Source organism: Podarcis gaigeae (genome assembly GCF_964106915.1).
Source record: "Podarcis gaigeae genome assembly, chromosome: 12".
NCBI classification, from domain to species: Eukaryota; Metazoa; Chordata; class Lepidosauria; order Squamata; family Lacertidae; genus Podarcis; species Podarcis gaigeae.
Window position 1 is genome coordinate 38170149 of NC_139688.1, and position 14647 is coordinate 38184795.

At 41.7% G+C, this 14647-nt stretch overlaps 1 protein-coding gene across 1 annotated transcript in view; it reads left to right on the top strand.

Moving 5' to 3' along the window:
• Positions 1-14647, top strand: part of CHN2 (chimerin 2) — a 146952-nt gene that overhangs the window by 12349 nt on the left and 119956 nt on the right. The window lies entirely within an intron of this gene.

Consider the following 14647-nt stretch of genomic DNA (forward strand, 5'->3'; position numbering starts at 1 on the left):
ATTTACTTCCAGATTAGTGTATTTAAGACTCCAGAATTCAGACTGTTTTTCTTCTATGATAAATGAGAAAGCTTCTATATTAGTACCTACTGGTTATTCAGACATTTGGTGGTGTCAAGCTCTCCTAAATTCTTGGATTGCTTGTTGTATTTGATTCATACCAGATACTTCCTTTGAACTGAAAATGTAGAACAATAGATCTTGTCTTTGTATGGGTTCCTTTTAGCTTATTTTGTGAATTTGGAGTGCTGGCCCTGCTGTAATTGAAGCAGTCAGTTTGTAACAAATTAAGCATCAAAACATGTGGGCTTGAAAGTAGCATTTGTTACGACACTTCATAAATATAATTACTATTATGACTTTCTGTCCTGTACAATATCTCTCTTCATTGTGTACACTGTATGAGCTGGGCTTTTAAGGCAAAGCCTAGAACAGACTCATTTGTTTAAGATCCCATGGGAAAATCAGGTACCGGGTGTGCCTCAGATCTACTGTTGCTTGTGCCAGAGAAAGAGGCAGATTATTACCATAAGAAACATGGTTAGTATTCTGTATTTTGAGCCTTCCTGACAACTTTAACCAAATTTGAAAAATAAGATATTTGATTCACACTGTAACTACTAAGCAAAGCTTCAAGTGGTCAGTTTTGGAGATACTTGGCTTTGTGGTAGTCTTACACAAGTGGGCACCTGTTAGCCACTTCTGAGGAAATGTGGAATGAGTTTGCCCAGGGCCAGTTGAGTAGCTGCTGTTTACAAAGGAACAAGCCATTGTTGATAATCCACAGCTCAAGACAGCACTTGTGTTGGGCAAGAGACTAGCTTCTTAGAGCTGATAAGGCAGCTTTTTGTGATGTGTGGCTACTATTTTGCAGCTGCTCCATAGCAAGATCCATATGGAGCCGGAGCTTATAAAAGGATCCAACATCCGACTGGGTTAACAAACCTTTCGCTTTTGGAAAGGATCTTGTTAAATCTAAAACATTGCTTAAAATGCATTTGCATTTCTCATAGAAGTCACATCATCTTCTGTGGAAATCTGCAGCCGAATCCAAGAGATATGGAGACTAGCTGTGGAGAGATAGAGAAGTTATTTTAATATACTTGGACTTATGCTTGGTTATTTTTATATAACATTGACTAAGGACCAGGTCTCCATATTAATACCAGTTCCCCATTACTTGAATTACATAATATGGTGTAATTTGCTCCACTTTTGTTGGTAATAATGTGCCTGATCTTAACTGTATTGACCTCATTACATTTTCAAGATGTTGTTCAAACCATTTGCCAATCTATACAATTCTTTGTTCTGCTGATGGTGAATTTAAACTACAGAGGCCCTCATTGATTTGCTTGCTTTTCTGCTGCTCGTAAGCCATATGTATCCCAAGTATTTTTGGCTCCCACTTTTGTGGTCAATGCCTTAGTTCAAGTTGCTTTCTCTAATTTAAGTGGTATTTGTTGTCTTGGGTTAAGAGCATCAATACTGACTTGGACCCCCCCCCCCAAATTTGGTGGTTAGTTTCTATAGTTATGACATGTGCAGCATTTTAGAAAGTCGTATCTGGATTCTTTTATTTTATTTCTAAGGAGCATCAGTAGTTGCCAGTGATGTGCCACTGTTCTTGTGTCACCGGCATCATTGCAGTTTACCTGGACAGAGGTGGGATAGAGCAGAGTGGCAGCAAGATTAGACCTGCGCAGATGTACCGTGCTCCTGCACAGAACTGTATCCACTGGTACGTACACATAACCCCAAAATTGCTGCTGCTCTACGCCGCCCCAGGCTCTTCAGGTAAACTCACGTTGGGTAGGTGCCTCTGTGGTTGTGCCCCATCACGCTGACTGCTATTGAGGAACAGCCATGGTTGCACATTCATGTTACATGCACCTGTTAACTCAGAGTTACATTTGATGCATCTGTTGAAGTGGACTGTGGTTCATGAAAGCGAAGGCCATAATAAATCGATTAGGTGCCACAAGACTGGTGGTATTTTTTGCTACAGCAGATTCACATTCTTACCCTTCTAGAAATGGTTACAACTCTGGTGTGATTCCTTTAATGTAATTACACAACAGTCATACCTCATGTTGTGTTGGGTTCATGTTACGTCTTTTCGGCTTGCAAATGTGGCAAACCCGGAAGTGTATACTTCCAGGTTTTGCTGCGTGCACAAAAGCGTTCTGCACGCTTTGCACATGCGCAGAAGCATTCTGCATGCTTCACGCATGTGCAGAAGCGCTCTATCGCACTGCGTGTGTGCGCAGAAGCAGCACTCTAGTTACGGACTTTTCGGGGTGCGAATGGCACCCCAGAATGGATCGAGTCCGTAACTAGAGGTACCACTGTACATCCTCAAAATATTTTGAAGATAGCAGATTTTAGGTTTTAGTCTTGATGGTTCATTCGTGCTTGTGGTATCAGTGATTGTGTTCCTAGCCTTTCTTCGGGCTCTGAGTTGTTTTAAATTTACATGTATACCGACCCATTTTCACTGAAGAGCTGCTCGCTGAAACTTCAAAGCATGCAGATCTTTAGCAATTCAATCTGGAACAACATCTAGCATTATCTCATAGGGCATAGGTTGTCCATCTGATGGGCATTCTAATACTTGTTCCTTGCTTGTTATATGCTTTTAAAATGCTGTAGCTGATTCTGCTGATTTATGATCGTGCCATGTGGGGTAATAGCTACTAAGATAATCACTTTGGCACACTTTTCTTCCAAGAAAAGCAAAGCGTGGTGCTCATAAAAGATTATTGCTAATGGTCAGTGGAACCTGGAGATATATTATCTATATTACTTGACAGAGCCGGCCCAGCCGTTAGGCAACATTATGTTATTCCACACCATTCCTTTCAATGCAAAGTCAATTCATTTCAATAATCAATTGTGTATTGTTTGTGGACTCCAAGCAGCACTGAAACTGAATGCTGATTGTGTTTGCTGGATTGATTTCTGTCCTGGACATGGGATGAATAAGCAAAGATTGGCAATTTCTGCTCCCATTTCCATTTTTGTCAGAATTCTCTGACATTGCTAAGTTCCAGAGGAAGAATCACCTGACTCACATCTCCATTTTACTAGATCTGAACAACTTTGTAAAATGTGCGAAGTGGCTCTTTGGCTGTTTACTCGACATTTTAAATAGTAGTGTAGCTTCCTTTTAAAAATTCCTAATTAAATGATAATAATTCTATCCTTAGCTATCAGATATACACTTGTTCTTTTCTGGCCATAAGAACATGTGATTTTAATCCATCTTCCGTACTGGTTTGGCTGCTTCATACACAATCTGCTTTATCCTGTCACTTGTACACACATGACAGGTGCAGTTTCATTCTTCACTTATTGCCAGAGCATTCATTGCTATCAGAGTCTGTTCCCGAAAATAGCATTACTTATCTTAAATCTGTTTTTCAATTATTGGCCATGTTCTGATTTCAGATTCTTTTTCTCAGGCTTTATACTTCATATGTAAATAAAAGTCTATTCTTGCTGCCTAGTTTTTCTTCTTCTGTTATCACTGTCAGTTGCAGACAATTAAGTTGAACAATGGGAGCTTTTTTGTGTTTTTTTGTAGGCATGGTTTTTAATCCTACTCTATATTCTGTGTAGGATTCACAGCTCTTCTAATAAAAACATCACCCTAATTATTGCGGAAAACTTTGTTGTAATTCAGCTTCATTGCTATGTTAGTGGGGAATATATTCTAACATTTCCTTAATTGTTTTTGTAGCCAGGCTTGGTCTCATGGTTTTTTGTTGTTTTTTCCAAGTTCTGCATTCTTTTCTTCTTCTTTTTTGTCCAAGGAAGCTTCTGCCTTCTGTCTTGGGATCCAGTCGTGATTGCAAGGGTAAGAGGAAGAAATGCATTTGCTGTAAGAGAAGGCTGGATGTACTGGAAAACCAGAAAGATTTAAAGCAGACACACAATTAATGGATTTAAGGCTGGCCATATAGGGTTGAAAAGACACAGAGGTTGCAAAATATATAACCTGAAATGAATCCAAATCTATTTTAGCTTTGATTCATTCCTGAATATGTGTCAAGTTGCAATCTTCTTTGCCAGTCTCTTGCTATAACATCATTTTGACCATGCTACTCCCTGACCCCCATGAAGGACAGGAGGAATAAATGGGTGAACCTTTAATTTTAGCAGCACCTTGTTGCCTGTGAGGTTCTTTGAAGTCCCGATGATGGATTTAAAAGAGGATTAGACAGATACATGAAGGTTAAGGCTGTCAGTGGCTGCTACCCATGATGGAAGCTATGATTTGCCTCCAGGCATAGTATGCTTATGAACACCAGTTGCTGGAAACTGCAGAAGGAGAGTGTGGCGTTTGCCTCCTAGGTGGGTCATAAGGAAAGGGTTAAATGAGTGTGATGTGATTGGCCAGAGAGAAACTGATAGGAGTTAGAGTTGGTGTGTGTGGAAGTCAGCTGAGAGTTGGGCGTTGGTAAAGGAAGAGGGAGGATATAAGTCTGTGGGTTGGTCGTGTTGTGTGGTGAGAGAGTGAGAGGAACTGTTAGGTGGAGTTGGGATAGTTGGGATAATCAGTTTGAAGTTGTTAGGAACATTGGGTCAGTAAAGAAACTAAGATTAAGAAACTGCCAAGAAAAATTAACTGAAACCTTAAACTTGTTCATGTTTATAAAAATAAACTTGATTATTTGTTAATGTTAACAACTGTCTGGACTCTGTGTGTACCTGAGGGAAACGGGTTGGTGGCGAAGAAAGCAATCACAGTGGTGGCACAGGGTCAATAGACCGTCAAACGTCCGGGGACCCTGTGTGATTGCCACAGGGAGAGTTCCCACAGGTACCTGGTTGGCCTCTGTGCAAACAGGATACTGGATTAGATGGGCCATTGGTCGGATCCAGCAGATTTTCCTTATGTTTATGCTCTTCTTTGCATGCACCCTTTTCTGTGAGGCAGGATGTTCCCTTCGCTAGAACAGCCACCATGGCTAAACAGCCATAGACACTAGCCTTCCGTATATTGTGGATGCCAAAAAATAATAATTAACCCAGTGACATTTTGAAGCCCCATATCCATTTGTTCAGTCATATTTAAAAATATGTCATAGGAGATAAGAACCATTTAGGAATAAACACTTTATAACAGTGCAAGGTTTTTTACGTGTAGCTGGATGTCAGTAATGCCTGGGAGGTGATTCAGAATAGTATTGCCAGATAGTCATTAGAGGAACAATAATTAGCAGTAGGTTACATCAATGACCGAATGTATGGAATTAGGGATGCATTTCTAATAAAAGCAATGTGGTGGAAGGTTTTTCAAAATTATATTTTTTGCTGATGCTCTTATAAATGCAATATAAATACAGCACAACTGCTAAATTGCATGTTCATGCGAGAATTTCGCACAAATAATTACATGTTCTTAATTTTATTGTAATAAAGTTCAGGCCCAAGGAGCTCCAACTATTTGGGTAAAGATGAGAAGATAGTAAAATTACTGTTATGGAGGAGGAGGAGGAGTTTGGATTTGATATCCCACTTTATCACTACCCGAAGGAGTCTCAAAGCGGCTAACATTCTCCTTTCCCTTCCTCCCCCACAACAAACACTCTGTGAGGTGAGTGGGGCTGAGAGATTTCAGAGAAGTGTGACTAGCCCAAGGTCACCCAGCAGCTGCATGTGGAGGAGCGGAGACGCGAACCCGGTTCCCCAGATTACGAGTCCACCGCTCTTAACCACTACACCATGCTGGCTCTCTTATGGTGCCAGGAATAAAATCCTAAAATGCAGGTACATACTTGGGGAAGCACAGATAATGGCAGTAGATGTATTTGCTTGAAAAAAGAAATAAAAGTTTTTATCAAAATGGGTAAGGAATTTTAGAGGGAAACAGTGCTCCCCCCTGCTAATCTAAAGCATTCCCCTCCCAGTCTTTTTAAATGCCAATTACATGAGCTCAGGCTTGGAAATGTTTCATATTCTTACACTGTAGAAGTCACCATCAACTCAGAAGATCTGGAGCAGGCACCCCCAACCTGCAGCCCTCCAGGTGTTTTGGCCTACAACTCCCATGATCCCTAGCTAACAGGACCAGTGGTAAGGGATCATGGGAATTGTAGTCCAAAACATCTGAAGGTTTGGCGTGCCTGATCTGCAGCCTGGGCATTTTCCAGCTGCAGACGGCATTACATGTGGAGCCTCACAGAATATGGCAACTGAAATATATTGTTTAGGAAGTGGCTTTGATTGGCGCTCCGCTGTCAGTAAACAGGCTTACACCCCACCCCCAGTGTTGTTGTTATTGTTGTTTAGTTGTTTAGTCGTGTCCGACTCTTCGTGACCCCATGGACCAGAGCACGCCAGGCACTCCTGTCTTTCACTGCCTCCCACAGTTTGGTCAAACTCATGCTGGTAGCTTCGAGAACACTGTCCATGAAGGGGCCACCCCCAGGAGCATGTATAAATTTGGATTTGGATAACCATAAAGGCTCAGTTGCAGGAAAGAGGCTGACACTTGCCAGTGCTCCTTTGACAATGGGTGCAGGCTGTAAAGTTGCTTTCTTGGCTAGGAATATTAGATGAAATACCCAGCTATGTGTCAGTGAGTGACTCTGTGTATATCTATTTCCGGCACATTAGAGGTTTCCTTGTTGAAATATTCTCACCGGTCATGTTAAGAGGCTATTACTGAAGCTTGGTGGTGCCTGTGTGTCATGGTTTTGAAATGGGACTGATGTACATCCATGTCACCTCCAGACCCTGGAAAATCCACACAGGGGAGGTAACATAGATGCATGGCATTCTCTAAGTTGCCAAAACAAAATAAAAAAAAAATCCTTCCAGTAGCACCTTAGAGACCAAGTTTGTTCTTTATATGAGCTTTTGTGTGCATGCACACTTCTTCAGATAACACATGAAAGCTCATACCAGTAACAAACTTAGTTGGTCTCTAAGGTGCCACTGGAAGGAATTCTTTTATTTTGTTTCGACTACGGCAGACCAACACAGCTACCTACCTGTAACTAGCTCTAAGTTGCCACTTTACTTCTACAATTGTGTTTGTGTTTGGTAGAAATACACTAGTTTTCCAGTGATTCCCCCCCCCCCCATACATACATCAAGCACAAGGTGAATAACAGGTCTTCATCCTTAAAATACCAATGTGCAGGGAGTTGCACCCTCATTAAAGCACCCAAGCATATGTGCACTAGTGCATTCTGTGAGTTTGCTGTTACCCAGAGGCCCAGCCTCAAGCTCAGAGTCCAGGGCTGCTCCATCATCCACAGATGTTGGCTCCTGAGCCTGACTCATCAGAGGAATTGATTGTCTCCACGCAACAATGGAGCAGGGAGTACACCAGGTCAAAGTCCACAGAAAGGGGAAGGAGTGTTAGACTTTCGAGCAGGAGGTTGGTCTTTTAAGATCCACAGTATTCAGCTTCGGGAATGCTGAACTGAAGAAACCCATAATGCTTTAGCTCAGCTCCAACCTTTGTTGGATAAAGTTGCTCGCTCAGAGGCATCCATGTTGTTGTTGTTGTTGTTGTTGTTGTTGTTGTTGTTGTTGTTGCCACCAACAGCTTGCCTTGACATCTTGCCACCATGGATGCCTGATGCAGATGGATCAGAACAGCTAAAAGAAATATGTGTTAGGTGATTATTGTGTAACATATAGAAGGTAAAATCTTCCCTTTTCCTGCCTACCTTGCCCATCCCAAACAATAGGTGACAGAGATTGCAGGAAAAATGTATCTTCTTCAAGATGCTTCTCAAGGCACCTTGTTTGTCTTTTAACCTCATTACCATTTAACACATAAAGACTGCTCTGAGAATACAGAAACCTTTCGTTTTGGCACACCCTTAAAAAAACACACACACAATTACTGTAAACGTTTTTACTCCACCTTCCACTATAAATCCTGCAAGACATATCTGTCTATTCAGAACGGCTGTTGTGTCCTAATTGTGAAACAAAAGCAAGGTCTTGGAAGCTATAAGACACCTTATTAGCCATATTAATTTGTTAAGTAGTAATAGCAAAGAATCATGTGACATTTGAAAACTAACACATTTTATTACAGCAGTAGCTGTCGTGCACATTTATCCGATGCATGGATTCATGCATCTCATGTTGTGTTCTGTAGCCCACAAAAGCATATGAAGTAATTAAATGTGCCAGTCTTTAAGGTGTCACACGACTCTTTGTTTTACCAGTAAATACATACTTTAGTGCAGGGGTAGGCAACCTCAATCGCCTTCTCAGTCTGGAGTAGAATGCGTCCTTTTATTTAAAATGCATCTCTGAGTTATTTGTAGGGCCTGCCTGGTGTTTTTACATAAGTAGAATGTGTGTTTTTATTTAAAATGCATCTCTGGGTTTTTTGTAGGGCATAGGAATTCATTCATCTCCCCCCCCCCAAAAAAAAAAATAGTCCAGCCCACCACATGGTTTGAGGGACATTGGACCGGCCCACAGCCCACGGCTGACCCCTGCTTTAGTGACTTTTTCCAATTGAGATATACCACACATCCCCCATTATTTTGGCTGTTACTGGAGATACCAATTTGTTGAATAAGATGGGAAGTTTTTGTAAGATGAGAATAAAGGAAATGGGGGCTGTTGTTCATAGCATTTATAAAGACACCTCCATTGGTACCAATTTTATTTGAGTGCCCTTTTATCTACTTTGCTAAAATTAAATTATATATCCATTACTAAAATTAGAGTGAAGACTCATTGGATTACAAGTGTTTCCCCCCCCCGATCCTTGAATGAAGTACTTTCTTGAATAATTCTGTAATGGAATTAAGTGTCATGCATCTCATCTCCTGAAATGTTTTAATGAAAATGATAACTTTTGATGCTTAATGTTAAGTAATTACATAATTAAAGATGATGCACACCATGGGGATGAATGGAATATTTGGATGGCAACAGGATAAGGGCATATAATATTTTCCATATAATTCAAACATGTATGGAGCAATACTCCTTGATCCAAAGCTTTTGACAAATGGATTCTTCTGTTAGACCACAAATGATCATGTTGTTCAGATGCCTGATTTTCGTCTTCCAAAGCAACTACTCTATTCCTAACTTCAGAATGGAAAACGAAATACCAGTGGACAACAAAAGAGGTTTAAAGACACTCTCAAGGCAAATCTTTAAAAATGCAGTATAAGCCCAGATAATTGGGAAACACTGGCCTGTGAACACTCCAGTTGGAGAATAGTCTCTACCAAAGGCGTCATGGAATTTGAAGAAACATGAATTGAGGACAAAAGGGGCTAAGAGGAAGGCACATTTGGCAAATCCTCACCATGATCAACACCCACCCGAAAACCTATGTCCCCACTCTGGAAGGATATGTGGATCCAGAATTGGCCACCACAGTCACTTATGGAGCCATCATTAAGACAGTGTTCATGGAAGACAATCTTACTCGGCTTCAAGTGATCGCCAAAGAAGATGATTATTCCAGTACAGAACATAGATTTGCTGGTGCAGATATTTATGATAGGGACCTTGTCGCCTTAGTCTTTGAGCATTGTGCTAATGCAGGGTTTGGGTGCCCAGGAAAGTTGCCTGCAGCGCCTAAACTGTGGCTAATCTTAACAATGGTTTGTTGAAACAAGCCATGTTCTTAAACTATGGTTTAACATTGGCTTGTTTCAACAAACCATGGTTAAAATTAACCACAGTTTTAAAAGCATGAATGACATGGTGAACAGTAGTTAAGTTAAGCAGTAGTTAATCTAAAGTGCAAGCAAAAGCTTGCGAACTGCCCCAGAGGACAATCTAAGGCTCTCCCTTTTTTCTTGTAACACTAAACTATGCTTTAGAATTGCTTCCAACCAGTAAGCTTTATCTTTTCATTGACTGAATCAATGGAGCTTGTTATTTCATGATGTTAGCAGTTTATTAATTAGGACCAGTACTAGGTTCCAATTGATTAAGAGCTGGTGCAGGAAAATGGTTTCACCACCCCAGCTTTTAAAAAGTTGTTTGAATTGGCAGCTCAGTTGGTTAGGGCATGGTGTTGATAATGCCAGGGTTGCAGGTTCGATCCCCGTAAGGGACAGCTGCCTATCCCTGCATTGCAGGGAATTGGACTAGATGATCCTCAGGGTCCTTTCCAATTCTCTGATTCTGTGAGTAACTAACAAAGCTGTAGTTAAAGTCTTTGTAAAACACTTCTTTTTTTTTCAATTTACATACAGCAAACAACACTTCTTGCCTTTCAGATGTTCAAATTTGTCATACTCAGGAAAATAGCTTTCTTTAAAAATGTCATTACAGCTTCTGTGTTCCAGAATATATAAAAGTTATTTGGAAGAAATTGATTTGAATCCATTAAGAGATCGTTCTGAATTTTCTGTAATAGGACCTGCAGTTTAGGTCTCTTTCACCGCATTTAAATGCAGTCTTCATCCCTTGATATTTCTGGGGAAAGTGTTTGACAGCTGAATCAGATATATCTGAATTATCAGTTTTCCTTTATTACCTTTTCCAGATGGAAACTTTCAAGGGTAGTTGAGCCATGTCTGCTGCTTCTGTTAGAGTAAATGCTTTCAGGGAAATTGAAATAATTACCAATGTAGTAAACACATTAGTATTAGTATGTGGCAAGGACTGGTTTTCATAATTTAAGTACTCCTCCTTAACAAGAGATTAGAATATATTTGCCAATGGGACTAATGCATAGGAGAGAATGTACAAAGAAGCATATTGATGCTCCCAGCATTGGATTTCTTGCTTGCCACATATCCAAATTAGATTATTGGTTTGCCTCAGCAGAGGTTGAGGGCAGTGGGCATTGAAGGTGATGCAATTTAACAGCACTAATAATAATGGTTGCTACTGCACCAGATTTTTGGTTATTCCGGACCCAAGTGCAGATGCAGGAGGGTATCCTAACTTTTTGGGTTGGCATTAGCCCTAGGAAATAACGTCTCAGCTCAGCAGCTCATAGAACAGGCTTCCTCAACTCGGCCCTCCAGATGTTTTGAGACTACAATTCCCAGCACCCACTGGTCCTGCTAGCTAGGGATCATGGGAGTTGTAGGCCAAAAACATCTGGAGGGCCGAGGTTGAGGAAGCCTGTCATAGAATGTCAGTGGCATTAAAAGGACTATTCCAGAACTCCAGCTGTTCTTCATAAGCATATGTACTATCATCTTCTTGTAAGCACATGTAGTTGGAAGTTAAGTCTTCCTGACAGCAATGGGACTGATTTTCAAGTAAGTGTGCCTGGTTAAAGCCTGTGGGAGCAGTTAAGGGCTACTTTGGAGGCTGCAACATGGAGCAGCTTAATCTCTGTGTAGGGGGATAGTATATATTTTGTCATACATGAATTGCAGCAAGAATATTTTTTTGTGTCACGGGTACACAAATTTGACAAGTGATACCTGCAGCAACTCCTTCAAGAAATGCTCATGCATTTTACATGATACAACACACGTTTTTCCCTTCATGGAGATTACCGTATTTTTCGCCCCATAGGACGCACTTTTCCCCTCCAAAAAGGAAGGGGAAATGTGTGTGCGTCCTATGGGGTGAATGCAGGCTTTCGCTGAAGCCTGGAGAGTGAGAGGCATCGGTGCGCACCGACCCCTCTCGCTCTCCAGGCTTCAGGAAGCGATCCGCAAGCCTTGCAAGCCTGGCGGGAGTTCCTGCGGGCTCATAAGGCTTGTGGGCAGCAGCCTGCAGCCCGAAGCACGGGGAGCCCTCCGGAGGGCGCCCTGTGCTTCGGGCAGGTGTGCGCAAGGCTTGGGGCGGCAGCCGCGGCTGGGGGGGGAATATTTTTTTTTCATTCCCCCCCCCAAAAAAAAACCCGAGGTGCGTCCTATGGGCCGGTGTGCCCTATAGGACGAAAAATACGGTAACTGCGTCAGGAAAAGCAAGCAAAAGCAGCCCTCAATTATCACCTACACTTTTGGTGATATTTGCTGTGATCTCCTAATTTTTTCCTAAATGCATTCAGGCAATATTCTAAGTAATTCCAGGCAGGCCTGGTGTATGCAGAGGTAGGGAAAAGCTTCGTTGTCTTCCGAAATATATGTAGTTTTCCCTAATTCGAATGTTGAACAGTATGACACATATGTTCATATAGAGGACATTGAGGGGAAAGGAGTGTCATTTTTTCTTTCTGTGCTTTTGTAATTGCACACATAAATCTAAGTTGCTGACTTGTAACAGCATGCATGCACCTCAAGAACAGGTACGGCCGCTTTTTATTGTAATCATGCTGCAACATCACCTCATTGGGCTCAGACAAACCAGACTATTCACATATGGTAATGGAACTGAAATATATTTCCCTTCATTTGTTTATACGAATTCTTACTCTTGCAGCCTGTTTTCATGGCTAAAGTTCCCATCCCTGTTTCCTACCCTACACAGATGACATGTGTCAGGAATTCTGATATAGAATATAACCCTGTACACACACACACACACACACACACACACACGTGAGAAATAATATTTAAAAGAATGTTAATTCGTGACATTCCACTTCCGTAGGGGTCATGCAACACAAAGTATACCCAATTCATCACCAGGGAGCTAACTGCTACAAACGAATGAGTTTAAATTTACAGTCCCTTTACAAACTTGTCCTCTTGTTGCACTGGGCTGTAGGCAAGTGAGTGCAGCCTGCATCTGTATTGCAGTTGTTTATACAGTGGTACCTCAGGTTAAGAACTTAATTCGTTCTGGAGGTCCATTATTAACCTGAAACTGTTCTTAACCTGAGGTACCACTTTAGTTAATGGGGCCTCCCGCTGCCGCCGCACAGCCATCACATGATTTCTGTTCTCATTCTGAGGTAAAGTTCTTAACCCGAGGTACTATTTCTGGGTTAGCGGAGTCTGTAACCTGAAGCATGTGTAACCTGAGGTTCCACTGTACAGGTTTTCCCTGCTGTGTTTGGGCTGCCTAGCAGGCTACTCCTGAGCTGTCCTTGGCTTTAGTTCCTCTTAGTTCCAGCTCTTGCGATGAAACTACCTCTGTACCATCTGACTGAATACACCACTTTTGGGCTACCCCTTGCTGAGGTTCACTCATCAGATCATTTTTTTAAAAAACAAAATCATTATTTAAAAAAATATCCTGCCCTTCCTCCCAAAGGAGCCTGAGGCAGAAAACACAAAAGCATTAAAACAACTGAAGCATACTACAGTGGTACCTCTGGTTCTGAACTTAATTAATTCCGGAGGTCCATTCTTAAGCTGAAACCGTTCTTATCCTGAGGCATGCTTTTGCTAATGGGGCCTACCACTGGGTGTGCGCCTCTGGCGTACGATTTCCGTTCACATCCTGGGGCAGCTACTTCCTGGTTAGTGGAGCAGCTACTTCCTGGTTAGTGGAGCTCGTAACCTGAAGCGTTCATAACCAGAAGTGTCCATAACCAGAGGTACCACTATATTCTTGTTCACACTGTGGAAAAGACCACACTTTTTGCTTCTCGTCTGCTCCTTTCTTCAGTATACCAGGAATGAAACAAACCAGGCTCCTTCAAAGCCCCCTTTCAAAGATCAGGACAAGATCGTCCTTTGAGAGGGGAAATATCTTCAGAAGCCGCATTTAAAGTGCTACATAATATGGCACTTTGGGAAGGGCTTCCGAATTCTACAGGCAAAAAGGAGTTTTCTTGATGTCTGTACCTGCAGGTCAGACTTGGCCTGCTGGGCTAGAAATGTTTCCTGCCCTTGATTTAAAGAAATGTGCAAACCAGGCCAGCAGGAGTTTTAGACCTTATCTTTTGACCTGACCTATAAATATTTATAGCTAAGCCAGGTTAGGAAGAATCAATGGGCTACCTGCAGTGTGTTGCCAACCTGATATGCTGGGGCCCTGGGAGAGCAGTACTATATTGCCATTTCTTCCTCTGCTTTTCAGCCTTGATGTAGTTTGTCAGGAAGCATGTCAGCACATAGCCTAAGAAGCTCCTGGTTGATCCTGACATACCCTGACCACTTATGCCAGTGCATTTGCATGGAACCGTATTGCTTTCTGGAACAGATGACACATTCATCTGTTGGTATTTCAAGGCTTAGGATGTGAATGTTAATTTGCAAAATCTGCAGATGGGAAATGTGTGTGTGTAAACTGACATCTGCCAAGCGAATTGCAATGTTCGTTCGGTAAATCCTGGCATCTCAATATTTGACTAGGTTTGGAGACATTTCGGGTATAACTCGCATGCCTTCAGTTGTGATTCAGAAGAAAGACTTGATGTGCTGTGCTCGATTTATTCTTTACTTACACATACAGAGCTTCGTGGAATTTTTATCTTTGCATAATCACTTTGAAAATGTGAGTTCTGCTGACTGCTTCATTTCATAACAACCACAATGTGCAAATAAGCAATGCAACTTTGAGAAAGGTTACTTTTAAATAACTGAAATAAATTTATTTATTTATTTTACCTTCCGGCAATTTGCCTGCAGCATGGACTGGTTCATGAGTGCTGGTTTTCTTTGTGTTTTGTTCTATGCAAAGCCTGGTTGTGACTATTGGTTGTTACCTAGAACCAAGGCCAAACTGCTTCTGGTTTTAGTGATAAGGGTAACCAGGAGTAGGTCCGTCCTGTGAGCCCTGCTGCAGTTCTCTGTACATTACGACTGCCAAATGTTTAGTGTGATGGGAACCAGGTGCC